Raw genomic sequence first — 16225 nt, 5'->3', positions numbered from 1 at the left:
AAGCAGCACAAAAAGAACAGCATTTCACTGCCCAGGAGATAAGGCTTCGTTTCAGTTAACACGGAAACAATCCCGCCCTTGCTCAGCCATGCACTGGAGAGGAATGGGGCTCTGCTGGCCCCAGGAGCACCGCAGCTCCAGGAGAACATCAGCATCCTCCTGATGGAGGCGAATGGGAGCTGGGCTGCACATCTCCCTTGGATGCCGTCCCTCAGTAGCAAGGGACAGCTTAAAAGTAAAGAAACGACTTGAAGGAGATTTGTTATTTTAAGCAGACATTAAAGCACAGAGATTAAGTGAATATTTAATAAAGCACATTTCTGGCTCCTGCACACTCCTGGGGATGCCCTCAGACGCTGCCGCCCGGGTCTCCCCAGCTCAGCCCTCCCTGCAGGAAGCGTGGCTCCCACTGGCAGGGCTCAGAGTGATTCATGTTTCCTGGCGCCAGGGAGATGCTGAGCCTTTTCCAGATCTGCTGCTTGGATATTCTTATGCCACAAGACAGAAACCTCACGACTTTCATCTTCATGAGTCAGATCTGAGCCCTGGCAGCATTTTATTCCTCCTTTCTGCTACTCTGCTGAAGGAAGACAGAGGACGTGTTTCTTCCCATGAAGATTTTAACCTTTGCAGTAGGTCAAGCCCTTTGGGACAAAGTTGTTGTTTTTTTTTTATTCCCCTCGTGTTCTGCCTGTGGCTCCACCCAGCTCTGGTCTTGCTGCTGTGCATGTTCATGTAGAGCTTACACCTCCCTCCTGCCTCCCTCACAGAACACACACGAGCAGGAGCGAGCCAGCAGCCAGCAGCCCTACAGCATGAGCAGTTCTGCATCCTACAGCCTTCTTAACAAGAACCCCGGAGCCTCCTGGCACTTTCCTCCACTGCACAGGTACCTCAGGAGCCCTCCACAGCTCTGCTCTCTGCCATGAGCCCCATTTCCCCACGGGATCCCCTAGAAATGGGATGCATTTCGTGGGTGCTGAGGGTGTCCTCCCACCCCCAGCCACACCAATGCTGCCCAGCCCGCTCCTCCTGCCCACTGCTGGCCCCAGTCTCCCAGGAACCAACACCATCCCCACAAGCCCTGTGCCTCAGGGAACAATTATCAGTGGCAACAGAAATCCTCTGCTGGTCCAGATCTCTCCACACTCATTGCTATTGGTTTCTTAGATGAGAAACGATATCATGGAGCTGCTGCAGCTGGCTGGGAAGGAGCAACGCAGGAGAGCGTCCACCCAACCATTGCGTGCCCAGCACCTGTCAGCCCCAGTGCCCCAGCTCCACAGTGCCTGTCACCCCAGCATCCATCACTCCCAGCACCTCAGCCCCACAGCACCCATCACCCCCACCGCCCCAGCCCCGCAGTGCCAGCTGTGCCACCAGGGACACCCCCAGCCATTAACCTTCATACATTCCTCCCTCGCTGCCCACGGTGCCTGGAGCGGCAGACCAACAGTGGAGGTGTGCAGCAGCCCCTGAGTGGGAGGACAGCAGGCTGCTCAGTGTCCACATTGTGCTCCTGGGCGTTCCATCACCCACCCAGGGCACAGAACAGAACAAAGCTGCTCTTCAGCCAACCCTCCGTGTGCTCCCCTGCACTGCCCTGCACACAGCTGGCACCCAGACCTCCAACGGAGCAGTGCCCACCATGTGCCCACCACAACACACACAATTGCACCAAATGCACAAAAACCACCCCGGCTTTGGCCACACCAGCAGCTCACAGGAGGGATCTGAGCTCCGGCGAGCGAGAAAGGCTGAACCCCCTCAGGTCCTGGTGCCCTCAGAGACCGCTGCCCATCAGCATGGACCATTGGTGCTGTGCATGCACTCAGGGCTCTGAGCTCACAGGCTCAACTCCAGCCTTACCTTGGTATGGAGCTTGGCAAACTGCTTGTCATCCAGTAAAGCCTGGGTGTACACACGCCGCTTGTACCGGAACTGCAAGAGGGAGAACGTCAGACGTGAGATGCACAAAGCCCACTCAGCATCAGTTTGCTCTGGAGCAGTTCCAGTGAAGTCCTGCAGTGAGACCCTCAGCCTAAATCTGAACACAACAGAACGGGATCTGCTGCTCTCCTCCACCTTTTTTTCTCCTCGTTCATTGCTTTGCTCAGTGAAGAGGCTCTGGTCAGTTCTTCGTATCAGTCTGTGTGGTTTCAGCTCTTCTCAGTGTGCTATCAGGTACTGACTGTGACCAAACACTGCTCTGATGTCCATCTCCTCACCCGAACCACTCCTGGAACCACCTCGCTGTTTATCAGGCACACACCAAAGGATCCCAGGATCCCATATGATCACACTGGGAATTCATGACAGCCTTTTTGACTGACAATTTTCTTCAGAAACTTTGTTTTCAGAAATGAGAGCCCCTCCTTTGCAAGCAGCCACATCCCTGTCCAATTTAGGAATGTGCTTTGATGGCTCCCGTACCAAATGACTGCACCCACACTGCTGTGCCCTCTGCCAGCAGTGATTTTTAATTGATAGAACTGTTGAGTACCTCAAGTCAAAAGTGACCCACGGGGATCCTCGAGCCCAACTCACACACATTACACTCAAACCATGGGGTACCCACAGAGTGTCTGACATCAGTCCCTAAGAAACCAACCCAGACTCATCCACGTGTCCTACAGACACCTTACAGCACTGATCCCAAATGGGAGCACCACACAGAACAAAAACAGGTCCTCCCCAGTGGCTGCTGCCTTTGTGCAGCCATCTTCATAGGGCAGAATTATGATCTCCTTAAAGAGTTTGGATTTGATTAGATCTTTTTCAATTGCATTCTGAGATTGTGAACTGTTATGAACTTCATCTGTCGCCAGCATCCCATTATTTCAGCTGGAACTGACACCAAGTTATCTTTGGGCTGGAGTTACTTTTGAATGCTGGCAATACATTACCTCATTTTCAGCCTGCTGCAGCTGCCCTTGGGTTCCAGAACTCGTTATAAACAAGAGATCCTGGGCAGACGTGTCCTCACACCACTTTTTTCATTCATTCCCAGCTAAAAGCTGCCCAGCCCACTGACATACAGGTGTTGGCCCCTTGCAGGTGCTGCCAGGGTTCCTCTTCGCCCCCACACCACATTGGGGTGCAAGCAGCTCCAATCCCAGCTGCACAGCGGGTCAGATGGGGAAGGCAGCTGTGTCACTCTGATGTGACAGCACACAGTGCCACCCAGGGGCAAGGCAAAACTGCATCAGAGGAGAGCGGAGCTGTGTGGCACCATCAGCTGCTCTGAGCTTCTGCACAGCATCAGCAGTCAGCCCTGCACCCCGAGCATCGCCGGGCAGGAAGCACTGCCTGAAGTCTCTCTGTGTCACTCCGTAATGTTTTGTCACTCTGCACAAACCCACATCAATCTGGTCACCTCTGCATGCAGCCCTGAGGCTCGTTTATCTTATGGCTCAGGAAACCTCACCGGGAGCAGCGTGGGATCGGTGCCCTGTAAACGGATTCCGGACTTTTGGTTTTCCAACATGATTTTCATGTGCTCAGCTGCCATTCTTATCAGGTTAGGAAGACTTGAAATGATCCATGACAAATATCCACGTCAGGTCTGCTTTTAGATGTGTGCACTGAGATATTAAGTGTGGACATTATGCTGAACCATACAAAACAAAGGACGAAAGCCTATGCGAGGAACATTGAGGAACTGACTACCTCATAGATTTATTTGCAAGCATAACTCATGGTGTTGCAAATGTTTTAGTTTATATTTGACATTAGTTTACTAAGAAACTGTGCAGTATTTTCTTTCCAAATTAGTTGGGATTAGTTATAATAACAGCATTCACGCTTGCATTTGTAAGAGCTCATACAGCTTAAGTGTGTAATGCTTCCTAAGTAGGCTCTGAGGGTAAATTATAGCACAGGATCCCTGAACCAGAGGTCTGCCTGCAGGTAATCAAAGCTCCATACAGCCGGTGGGGAGTCAATGGAGCCCACAAACTGCTCCTGGTCACCCTGTGATACACAGTCCTCTCAGCCCCAGACCAAAATCTGTACTGAATGTCAGTACAGAGGAATTCCATTCATTTCTGTCCCAGTTAATGTTCTGGAAAGGAATATAATATAGAATGAAACCTAGCATTTATTGTCCACGCTCATTACGTGAATGAGGTCTGTATAGGAATGGTCACTGCTGTCAAAGCACAGTGTTCCCTTCCAAAATTCACAGTAATTGTGAATTAAATTTAAAGAAGAAACCCTCACCCAGAGGGTGGTGAGGCACTGGAACAGGTTGCCCAAGGGGGTTGTGGATGCCCCATCCCTGGAGGCATTCAAGGCCAGGCTGGATGTGGCTCTGGGCAGCCTGGGCTGCTGGTTGGCGACCTGCACACAGCAGGGGGTTGGAACCAGGTGAGCACTGTGGTCCTCTTCAACCCAGGCCTTTCTAGGGTACTATCATTCTATGAAAGTAAATGTAAAATTAAAAACATCAAACTCAACCCGTTCAGCCTTATTTCCAACAAAATTGGAAATTTCCTTCCTGTGCTTTTCCCTCTGTACCTACAGCTTTCCCTCCCTAACTCCAATTCCCCACGGCAGTTATCTGCCAGTATAAGAAGAAGGAGATGTGGCCAGCGAGTTCAGGAGGCAAAATCAGACCCTCAGGGCCACAGCCAACATCACAGAGCTCCACCAGGCAGAGCCATGAGCAGCTAAAACTGGAGCTCAGAGGCGTTCGCCTGAGCTTTCCCTCGACGGATTCTCTGTGAGTAAACACACACCCACAGAAATCTCTGCACCTCGTCCTGATGAGAAATGGGGGGAAATAGGGGCGGGTGAGAGGGGGCTTAATTTCTGTGCTGCTTTTAGAGACTATAGAGGAAGGGATGGGATGATTCCTATGTACTTGTGCACATACATATGTGTGTATACATACCTATAGATGTACGTAGGTACACACACACGTATATATTTATAAATACATATATTAAAAAAGACAGCTACCTCCAGGTAGGGGACGGGAGTGTCGGGATTCAGGGGGTACTCCCGCAGCAGGCGCTCCTCATCCAGGAACTTCCCTGCTCTGCCATTGAAGGCCGGCTGGAAGAGCCCGTAGTTGAGCACATCCTTCAGGCTGTGGTTGAGGGTGCACAGAATGCGCTGCTTGGAGGCCCACACGGGAACGTCCGGATTCAACCGCAGACACTTCTGTGGAGAGACAGAGGGCAATGAGAGCTGCTGCGTATTGCAGGGATGCAGAGAGAGCAGGAGGACGAAGGGGAACGCCACCGCCTTTGCAGTTGGTAAAAGAGGGGGAGGAAGAGGCAGGGAATCAAGTATTTAAAATCAGAGGACACGCTGGCACACCGGAGGTCAGCTCACAACAGCAGGTCCCCAGCAGCGGTCTCAGCTTCCCTCCCAGCTCCTACTGTCTGCATTTTGGTGCTTGACTTCTTGTTATGATTACTTTGGTTTTCCTCCTTTGTTCTTGGACTTGGTGATCTCTGGGGTCTTTTCCAATCTTCATGACTCTATGATCACTCCCAAAACAGGAGACTAGAGACACACACAGCGTCCAAGGGGCAGGTCCAGCACATAGTCAGACGGTTACATAATTGTAGTTTTGTTCATGGAGGTTTTGAAGAGTTGATGCCTGACCACAGACACCTGCTTGGCTTCCCAAGCAGAAACACAGCCCAATCATCACCCCGCCATGCACACAGAAGCTCTTCCAATGGGCTCTGACAGACCTGCGGTGCAGGAGCTCCCATCACCACACCACACACCCCAGCCCAGGAGACTGGCACTCACCCCGGGCATCAGAGGTAACTGCACATCCTCACTCCTTCCATCAGCCTCGTCTTACCATTACTCATTACCACCATGCTCACTAAACCACTTGGGGACATGGTCAATGAAAATGGTGGGGATGGGTTGAGATAGGACTTGATGACATTAGAGGTTTTTCCAGACTTAGTTATTCCACAATTCTATGATCTCCAGCTCTAGAGCCCAGGGCTTGCTTAAGTCTTAGTAGCATCTCTTTGGTTTTGTGAATTAAACAGCTTTGCCTAGAGAAAAGCAAATGGTCTTGCTGAGGCACAGGGTGGGAGGCAGCAGAGAGCCAGTGCTGCACTGCACATTGCCCAGAAAACTCACTGTGCAATAGAGGCAACACTGAGCTGATGTTACGGCTCATTTTTCTCATGCAAGAATAACTCGCACTTGGCAGCATGCATTTGTACTGCAAGCAGAGGTCAGCGTTATCTATTTCATCGCTGACCGCATTAGCGTGTTGGTGTGCTTATCAACTATTGCTTGTCCTACAGCAGGTGCTAATGAGGAGGCGGCTGCTTGCTGGTGTGAGACATCAGGAGCCCAAAACCCGAGAAACGCCAAAGAGAAGAATATGCATCATTCTTTTGGGAACTCTAAATAAAAAAACACCGTCTACACCTTCCTACTTCGCCTCCAGGACTCTTCCTCACTGTCGGATGATGCCTTTCACTATGAAACTGTATGACTAATGAAAAAAATAAATTACAGACATGTACATGTGGACAATAACAAGCCTTGGTTGAAGGAACATCCTGAACAAAGATCACTGAATCTTATCCTGAACTTTTACTGCACAGACATATTCCGGAGAGTATTAACATTCCATACGTAGGAGAGAAAACAGCTTCTATCCTGCAACACGTTTTGTTAACCAGTGTCAGAAATTGGAAAAAAAGGAAACGCCTGCTTTGGTGTCAGGTCAAAACGCTGCAGTCCTTTGTGGCCATAATCCTACTATTTCAGTGTATCTTAAAGCTCTGTTTCTCAAAATACCACCAAACATATTAAACTGAACTAAGCCCACCAGAATTCCTGCAACTAAACACACTTTTTGCACTCCACGATGCAGCACAGTCATTCCAGGAGCAATCCAACAGACGACACAAATCCCACCAGTCTCTGCTGGCAAGCTGCAGAGACCTCTCTGTGCAGCCTCAGCTCTGAAGCCTGCATGGATCCACAGCAGACAGCTGCTCTGTGCTCACTTTGCTCAGGCAGACACTGCAGCAAGGGTTCCTCTAACCTGTTGCATGGCGACACACCAGTTCTCACCATCACTGCCCAGGCAGCTTCCACAGCAGAACCTGGCTGACCTTGGCAGAACAGGAAGGGTTCAGTTGCTCAAACGAGGGCATTCAGCCAGGTACCGTCCCAGCCCCATCAGAAAGGGAACACCAAGCTTGGACATGAGGGCAGTTCTGCAGACCCGTGCTGCTCTCCTGCAGGATGCTGAACAGGAGGCATCAGGGTGAGTGCGCAGGGCACCACAAAGTCCGCCCTGTGCTGAGGACACAGGCTGCAGGCAACTGCAGCATAAGCCACTCACTTTAGTTTGCTGTACAATTATAAGTGCTGATCATAACAATCAAAGCCTTTGGAACAAGTCCTGAAAGAAAACAATGCAGTTCCTCAACTTTTAGACAGCACTGATGACTCCTTCCTGAAGGAAGAAAGAGCTCATTGCTCCAGCTTCAATCCTCTGCAGTGCACAGGATGACAGACAAGATCTATTCAGGAGCCACCCCGCAATAAGGACAATAAAGAACAACCCCTTAACAGCAAAGAAGACAAAATTTTTTCATCAAAGTGCACAAAAATGAGAGAGAATTGAAAGGAAATTAAAAGTAGCAGCTGAAAAGGTGATGTGCTTGCAGGCAGCAGGTAACATATTTCATAATATCACATCAGAAGCTCTGAGCAAACATATGGCAAAAATGGAAAAACGGCCCCAAAGAGGCCCCCGGAGAAAGACGTAGCGGCCAAAAACCAATAGAGCAGAGGAATCTATAGAAAGTGAAAGAGTTCCTTTAGAAAATGGGAGTTGCCATTTTGAGATCAGAGCAGAGCACAACCCCGACAACTGCATGCAAAATGACAATGGTGACAAAGCCGTAAAACCTCGGGGATGCAGAGGGAGCAGGGAGCTGATGGAACGCAGGTGAGGCTGCGGTGCAGCTCATCCCAGGCTGAGGCCCTCTTATTTCCCAAGTGTTTTCAGCATGGCTGCTTGCTGCCATAAGCCAGATTGCCCAAAGCAGGGCAGCGTCCCTTCAGCCCTGCAACCAAGCTGGAAAATGGCACACAAAGGTGAGGGAATGTGCAGGTTCTTCAGCAGGGCCACGCGTGCCCATGCTGGGGTGTGAGACAGAGCAATGGAGGCTGTTATACTGAAATTGGCAGCACACCCAGAACCTCTGCATCACGTGCGGGCCCGTCCGCCCCGTCTGTTCAGGAAAAAACAGAAACAGGAAAGGTAAAGCTGACAAAGATGACAGGAGCAGAGAGCGGCCTGCAGTGCCTGGTGCAGAGCCTGAGCCGGGAGTGGGGCCTGGACCAGAAGCAGGGCCTGGTGTGGGGTCTGGGCTGGGGGCGAGGCCTGGGCCATGGCAGGGGAAGGGCGCAGTACAAGCCCAGGGAACCTCCTCACCCTCTCCTTCCCAGATCAGGACTGGGGCCTCATGCAGGGCCTGGGCTTGGAGTTGGGCCTGGACCAGAAGCAGAGCCTAGGCTGGGAGCAGGGCCTGTTGTGGGGTCTAAGCTAGGAGAGGCGCCTAGGCCAGCAGTGGGGCCTAGTACGGGAGCGGGGCCTAGGCTGGGAGCAAGGCCTAGGCTGGGAGCGGGGCCTACGTCAGGAGTGAGGCCTAGGCTGGGAGAGAGGCCTAGGCTGGGAGCAAGACCTAGGCTGGGTGCAGGGCCTGATCCACACTATGGGAACGATGCAGACAAGCCCAGGGGACCTCCTTGCCTCTCTTTAACAGACTATGCTTGGTATTCCCAATTGTGCACTTATTTTCTCTGTTCTGGTCAAAGCCAGCCATGGATTCACCTGGCAGCAGTGCAGCACCACACATGTGGTCATTCACTCCCTGCCCCGTTCCACCAGGATGGGGGGAGAGAAGACAGGGGAGGGGAGAAACCCAAATAACTCATGGGTTGAGATAAAAAATATTTACTGAGACAGAAAATGGAAAAGGAAAACAACAGTAATGATGATATGTATTTACAGAACAAGCACTGCACGACACAGCTGCTCCCCATCTGCCAACCAATGCCCAGCCTGTCCTTGAGCAGTGCCCCCCCAGCCAACTCCCCGCAGTTTTGTATTTTTCTCACATGATGCCATATTGCATCGGACATTCCTGTGCCCAGTTTGAGTCAGGAGTGCTGGTTCCGTTCCACACAACTCCTTGTTGCCCCTCAGTCCCTCACTGCAGCGCAGCACAAGGAGCTGAAATGTCTGTGGCTCTGTGCAGCACTGCTCAGCAACACCGAAACATCAGTGTATTAGCAATACTGTTTTGCTCCCAAAGCTAAAACATAGCATCATACCAGACACTGTGAACTAATTAAAAAAAAAAAACTTAAGGTTCCAGATGAAACCAAGACAAAAGCTTTTTCCTTCAGCAGCAGTTTCAGCTGTGGTGTCTTCCCGTGACCTGGGGCAGATTACAAATTCCTTGCAGGGTCCTCCTGGGCAGCTGTTCTCCTGCAGGAACACAGGGAAGGAGGGAAGGAGTCTTGCTCCTTGATGAGCAACAACCACCAGGAGAAGCTAGAACAAGTTTCCTGTGCACTGGGTGCTGGTGGTGGGCAGATTGGGACAAGCTTACAGAACAAGCTGTGTATACTGGCAAAACAATGAGAATTTTGGGGCTTAGATCACCTCCTGAGGAAAGCTCTGGCCTTGTCATCTGATGTGCTGGAACACCACGCTGGGAGAAGCTGCCCCCACCAAGAGGAAACAAGATAATGAGCAGGAGGGAGGCTCTTGGCTCCCAGCAGGAAAGCAGCCATGCACAAGCCCTTCTTGCAGAGTTGCGTGCTGTAGATAAAGGATTTGGGCTTGCTAGGTTTTCCAGCGAAACAGTTGCTGCTTGTAAGACAGTCTGAGAGGGCGTTGTTGACTGCTGCGTCATCCTCCTGTATCCCTTGCCTGAGCCAGGAAACCATCCAGTTAATGCTTTTTAAAAGACATGAGAGTCCAAGATTTGTATTACAACTCCTAACAGTGACAGCCACCTCCAACCTAAAGACCCTCCTCACTGCTTTCAGTCTAGCAGCTGCCTCTGATACAAATGCACCTTGAAATGAATGCTTGAAGAGATTCAGCACCTGCTAACTCCAAGTGAGTGGCTCTGGCAAGACAGAGCTGCAACAGCTTTCCTGTCAACCACCTGCAAGGTGCTGAAGAGCACCATTGCCATCCCACTTCAACCAACTGCTGAACTCTGTTTAGAAAACATGGGGCAAAGGAAATGCAAAAAGTTTGTGATCAGTTTGATTCAATCACAGGCCCAAACAAAGAGCTCAACATGGATTAAAGAGGTGGTGATTTCCTTCAGAGACCCGGAACTGATTCCAGCATGTCACTGTACTGTCACAACCACACCAAAAAGAAAACAATCAGCAACCACCATCTAACGTGTGAGCAGTAGGAAAATGAGGATCCGAGAAACTTTAGCTTGACTTAACGCTGGCAAATGCCATGGAAATTTTAGCTGCTTCTTCAGAAGGGTGCACAGGATCTTCTGTTCACTCAGCATCAACACAGAGAAACTATAGTTTTGTAGAAAAGCCCTTATCATAAAGTCACTGATGATGGAAAAGACTTCTAAGGGTCACAACCAAGTCCAACCCCAACCCATCCCCACTATGCCCACTAACTGCCTACTAACCCCGTCCCGAAGTGCTGCATCTAATGAACACATTCAGAAGAGGTAAAGAACTTTTCAGTATAAAAGAGTGAAAGAAATCAAGTTTGGCTGGAAAATTGGTGAAACCAATGAAAACAGCACACTGCTGTTGCCTTAGGAGCACATGGGCAAGATGTTCTCTGATTCAGCAAATGCTACGAAGGCCTGTCAGATTGTCCAGTCTGAGCAATGCACCACTATGCTCAGACCAAGAGTCAACCATTAACTCCCATAGTGAGCTGAAATCCATCCCATTTGGGTCTTAGAAAAGAAAAAAAAGAAAAAAGCCCAAAAACACACACAGTGGAAAACATGCTCCCTCCTTGGATAAGTTCACAAGCCAAATACTCATCCTCGATAAAAGGTATGTCTTCTCACTTCATTCCCTTTGTTTAAACATTCAATCATTCCTTCTCTCTATATCTTTCTCTGTGATACTGAGCAGCTGTTCAGTACTCAGCTCCTTGCTGTGCTCCAGCCTCCATTTAACAGTCACCTCTCAGTCTTGTTTAGGGTGCACTGAAGAGATTGACCTTCACAAAGTGTAATGCATTTTCTCCAGATCTCAAATCCTTTTTGTTGCTCTTTTCAGCATCCTCTTTAATTTTGAATATACTTTTTAAAGAGCAGAATTCAGAGCCAGAGGCAATATTCCAGCATCTGTCTCCCAGCTGTCACTTACAGCTACAAAATACTGTCCTTGACTCACTGTCCGCTTGCTTCTATCTCCATGCATTGCACTAGCAGTTTCCTTTAAAGCGCATGGCCCTTTGGGTTCAGTTTGCTTTGACCACTCCACCTCACTCTGACAGCCAAACCCCATGTTCTTCCCAATTCACATCTTCTTGTTTTCTAGGTCTGGAATTAGCTACCTGTAGAACTCTGCATTTGAATGAATTAGAACATTCTTTATTTTGAAGAGCACAGCTCTAGCTCACTCCACGTTAGCATTAAAAAAAAAAGAGTGGTGAGGTAGGGATGCAGCCTCTAACAACTCTAAAACAACATTTGTTGAAGCAGGAGTATGAGGGGAAAGGACTGCAGAAAGAGGCAGGGAGTACTGCCAAAGAAGCAGAAAGCACCACTGCACAGTGGTACGCCCATGTCCTCAATGTGTGTGCAGCCCTAGCTGTGCCAGAATGGGAAAAGTGTGGATAAAGGAGGGCAGGACGACCAAAGGCCTGGAGCAGCATCCATGTGAAGCTCAACTAAATAGACAAGAGTCCCCAGCGTGGGAAAAAGAACACTGAGATGGAATGCGACAAAACCAAAAGTGGCATGGAAAATAGAAACAGGTATTATTTCCTTGGGAATTGATGCAAACACAGCAAGACAAGGAGACAGATACGACATCTTCATTAGACACACTCATGCTGATCTGCTCTATGGCATGCCGCGGGGTTCTGGCAATCGACTCCAAATTGGTCTCCCAGGTACCACCACTCGTGTAGTCATAACCACAAATCAGCACTGCGTGCATCACCGGTTGTTTGGCTTACCCCAGTCAGGGCACCCTACCCAGATCTGACTCTAATTGCAACACTATCTCTTAGTTTACAGCTTAATACCACTCTTTTCTTCCAAGTTACAACTTCCCTCATTTCGCATTAACCTACCACAGTTCTGCCTCCAGGTATCTACAACTAGGCTGATTTTGTGGGTGGATCCTGTTTCTTCATCCCTATGACTCCAAGACACTTGCACATCCACCTTATTAGTTACGACTGCAGCAGTTCTGTCAACTTACACTAACTTCTACTCCCCAACAGTAAAGTCTTTTAAAACAAAGCTCAGGAGGATAATCAGACAAATTGACAGAGTTTTTCTGCCATTGTCATCGGCCATTCTAAACCCAGAATGGGTATTTCTTTACAACCCTGCATGGGTTCACCCAAGGAGGCTCATAGCGGGGAGTCACAGACTGACACCAGTGGAGGGCTCTGGGGAAAGCTGGTCCTGCTCTGAGCAGGGGAGACCAGCTAAAGGCTGCACAGCATTGGCCAAGCACCTCCAAGGACAGAGACTTCGTGAATTCTCGAGGCTCCAGACCACTTCCCTGCAATGAAGGAAGGCCACAGAGGAGGATGTCTCTGGCCATAGCTTGGCCCTCTTGTTCCATCATGTCACTCCCAGAGGAGCCCACCTCCATCACCTCTCCCCACTCCGTTAGGCAGTTGCAGATGGCAGTACAGTCTTCCTTCTGTCTTCCACTCTGGTCTGAGCAAACTTTACTCTCGGCCTTTCCTCCTGTCTCCTGAACCTCAGTTCCAACTATCCCAGGGACTCTGTGGAACCTTCTGGGCTACAGTAATGCCTGCTCTGGGCTGGTGACCCCACTATCTGTATGGGTCTCACCAGTGCTGGGTGGTGGAAGCCATCCCCACCATTGCACACTGACTACCACCAGCCATTGCCACCCACGGTGTGCTCAGCCTTCACTGCCAAAGGCACTGCCAGTGCTGAGTCAGGGGGTTCCTGGGGTCCCTCGGCCTTTCCTGCCAAGAAACCTGCTGTCTAGTCACCCATCCTGCCCTACCCCATTACATTCCATAGCAGTGCTGCAGCCCATGGGCAGGATTTGCCCCTGCCAGCCCTTAAGGCCATTCCTGCAGCTGGTGGAGACTCCTCTGAGGAACAGCCTGGCCCTCAGCCTGCTGACTGCTCCTAGACAGGCTGGAGCTGCTGCTGGTAAGAAGATACATGTGGTGTAAGCTTTCATATCCATTCCTGAGGAACGAGCTCCTAAGCAGCCACCAGATGGGCTTTGTATGGCCATTGGACACCCTTTAAGCCTTTAAGTCCAGCCAGCTGTCCACCAACCTTGTCCTCCAACCATCCAAACCATCTCAGTCCTATTTTGCAATAAGGATGTTACGGGAGAACACACAGAGGAGAGCACGCTGAAAACCTCCTCAAGTTCTATGTGGACGTTTCCTGTGCTCTCCTCTTCAAGCATCACCCATCCCAATGGATAAAGCAAACGGGTTGGTTGGGCATGATTTATCCTTGGCAAATCCATGCTAGCTGTTCCCAGTCACCTCCTGACCTTCATGTGCCTGGATGAGGCTTCCATCAGAATCTGCTCCACCACCTTCCCTCCAACAAAGGGAAGGGGACATTGGTCAGCCTCACCACAGCTCCTTTTCCTTATCCTTGATGCAAGCACTAAGAGCACTCAAAACGTACACTATGATTTCCTGAAGGATTCCAGGGGATTACCATGTGCACCCAGGCCTTGGGCCAACTGCTGTCGTAGGCTGGGGCAGTTCTCTGGGTGGATGTTCCTGTGTGCACACCCTTTGCTTCAGCCCTCTGGCACGTGTCCTCTTCAAACCACCAACATTCTGAGGAAAGTTACAAACTTTGAGGTACTTTCCTTCCTGCCAAACTCCCCTGAAGGCAGGAATTCATCACTGAGTCATGCTTTTCCTGAGCCAATCTCTTTGCTAGGCATTCAGGGCACTGCAGCTCTTCTTGTGTCCCCAGGCAACTTGTAAAGACATTCCAAAGGTGTTTCCATCCAACTCCTCTGTAGTCTTGATAAATCCTCTCAGTTATCTCTCTGACATCCATTCTCTTTTATTATAGAATGGAAACAGACTAGGGAGATGTGAACTTCTGGAAATGCAATGGTTAAATCTTATCAGAAATTGTTTTCCAGCTGTTTAATTTCCCTGGTTTTGAATAACAGTATAGTTACTATACCACATATCAGTTTGTTGGTCGTTAACTTTCACATTGAAGACATCCTTAGCGAAAGCTTTAGCGTCAACACCTCCTTCTCACCAATCGCTTTTCCCTGCTTTAATAACTGTTTTGAGTGAAAAGAAAACACACGTTAGTGCTACCTACTCACCTACCCAAAATTCCTTCAATAATCACCCACTGCTTTGTTCTTGCAAATCAATTTCCTCCAGCACTCACCCGCTGATCCATTCTCTTGTGAAACCTCCCCAACGCTTCACGCGGTTCCTCCACTTTGTTTCCTCGTCTCCGCTACCAACCCCTCTCCTGGCGCTGCCCAGAGGTGCAGGTGGAGGTGTCAGGAGCGGGGATGCCACGCTGGGGGTCCCGGGGACCCTCCCACCTCCCCTCAGGCTGAGCAAAGGGCTGCTCCCTCCGGTCCCCTCCTTGATTGAGGCCGTGTCCCGGTGAGCAGGGACACGCAGTCACAGGCAGAGCCGGCGTTGGAGGAGTCACGCTCCTCTGCTCGGTGGCTTTTAATTAAAAAAGAGTAATGACAACACTGATAAATTGGTGAACCACTCCTCCGTTGATCGATTCCAGCAGTATCTGAGCCTTGGCAGCCTCCCAGCAGCAGCCCAACGCTTGGCAGTTCCCAGGCAACCACAGCCTCGAGGTTTGCACATGACAACTTCTACAATATTGCCGTGTTTTCAATAAAAATTCTGCCGCACTGAGCTGTCAAATCAGCTAAAGTTAATAGCAAGTTAAATAGTATTAGGAGGGCCTATATTGACTGCTTTACTTCCGGACCTTCCCCAGTTCAAAAATTAGCATTTCTCTTCCATCAGCAACTGCGGGTTTTGCAGGCTGCTGCATTTAAACACCTCAGATTCCTTTGGGTCCATAAGGAAATTTATATCACGCTCTCCACAGAAAAAGACCCTGAGGCAGCATGCAATTACTTCGGTCACAGCGGCGCAGGAAGTGTGAGAAACTCTAAGCCAACCCAGCGAAGAAAGAGAGAAGCACTGAGCATCACTCCACAACTCAGTCTGGGGATGCACAGTGCTCCAAAATGGTCCAACTGCTACAGGGCCGCTGCCACTTCTTCGTGTCCGAGAGAGCAAGAAAAGAATCGACTGAAAAATCTCATCCATACATTCATGCTGGCCTAATGCAACCTAAAGCAAGGACATCAACTGACCAAACCTCGAAAATCCTAAGAAAAATGTGCAGAGCTGTCGTCAGCATCACTGATGAGCATCATTCAGCCTGGAGAAGAGAAGCTGCGGGGTGACCTCAGTGCAGCCTGCAGGACCTCAAGGGAGCCTGCAGACAGGAGGGGAGTCAGCTCTTGGAAAGGGGAGAGAACAGCAGGACGGGGGAATGGTTGGAAGGTGAGGGAGGGCAGATTTCAGCTGGCTGTCAGGGGGAGTTGTTGCTGTGAGAGTGGGGAGGTGCTGGAACAGCTGACCCAGAGAGGCTGTGGATCCCCGTCCATCCCTGGAGGTGTTCAAGGCCAGGTTGGATGGGGCCCTGGGCAGCCTGGGCTGCTGTGAGATGGGGAGGTTGGTGGCCCTGCATGGCACAGGGGGGTTGGAGCTTCGTGATCCTTGAGGTTCCATCCATCCTGCTGGTACCCACCGCATCGTCCCCATATCAGCACATGATCCTCAGCCCCATTCCAGCACCTCTCCCTCCCAGCCCCACATCAGCAGCTCGCCGTCAGCTCTGCACGTCGATTTTGTAAAGCAGTGGTACAAAAAAGCACAAATTGCTATCAATAAACCAGCACTGAGGAAGGGCCAATCAGCAGCAGGGAGGGCGAT

The 16225-nt window shown here is 50.2% G+C and overlaps 1 long non-coding RNA gene across 1 annotated transcript; it reads right to left on the bottom strand.

Annotated features, from left to right (window-relative positions):
- Positions 1 to 17: 17 nt before the first annotated feature.
- LOC109369573 lies at positions 18 to 9359 on the bottom strand. The gene is made up of 3 exons (XR_004158958.1): positions 8444 to 9359; positions 4963 to 5166; positions 18 to 1941 (listed from the first exon to the last, which is right to left on the bottom strand). It is a non-coding gene; the product is annotated as an uncharacterized LOC109369573 (long non-coding RNA).
- Positions 9360 to 16225: the final 6866 nt, after the last annotated feature.

This window comes from Meleagris gallopavo, chromosome 1 (assembly GCF_000146605.3).
Source record: "Meleagris gallopavo isolate NT-WF06-2002-E0010 breed Aviagen turkey brand Nicholas breeding stock chromosome 1, Turkey_5.1, whole genome shotgun sequence".
NCBI classification, from domain to species: Eukaryota; Metazoa; Chordata; class Aves; order Galliformes; family Phasianidae; genus Meleagris; species Meleagris gallopavo.
This window is presented reverse-complemented; position numbering and strand designations above follow the sequence as displayed.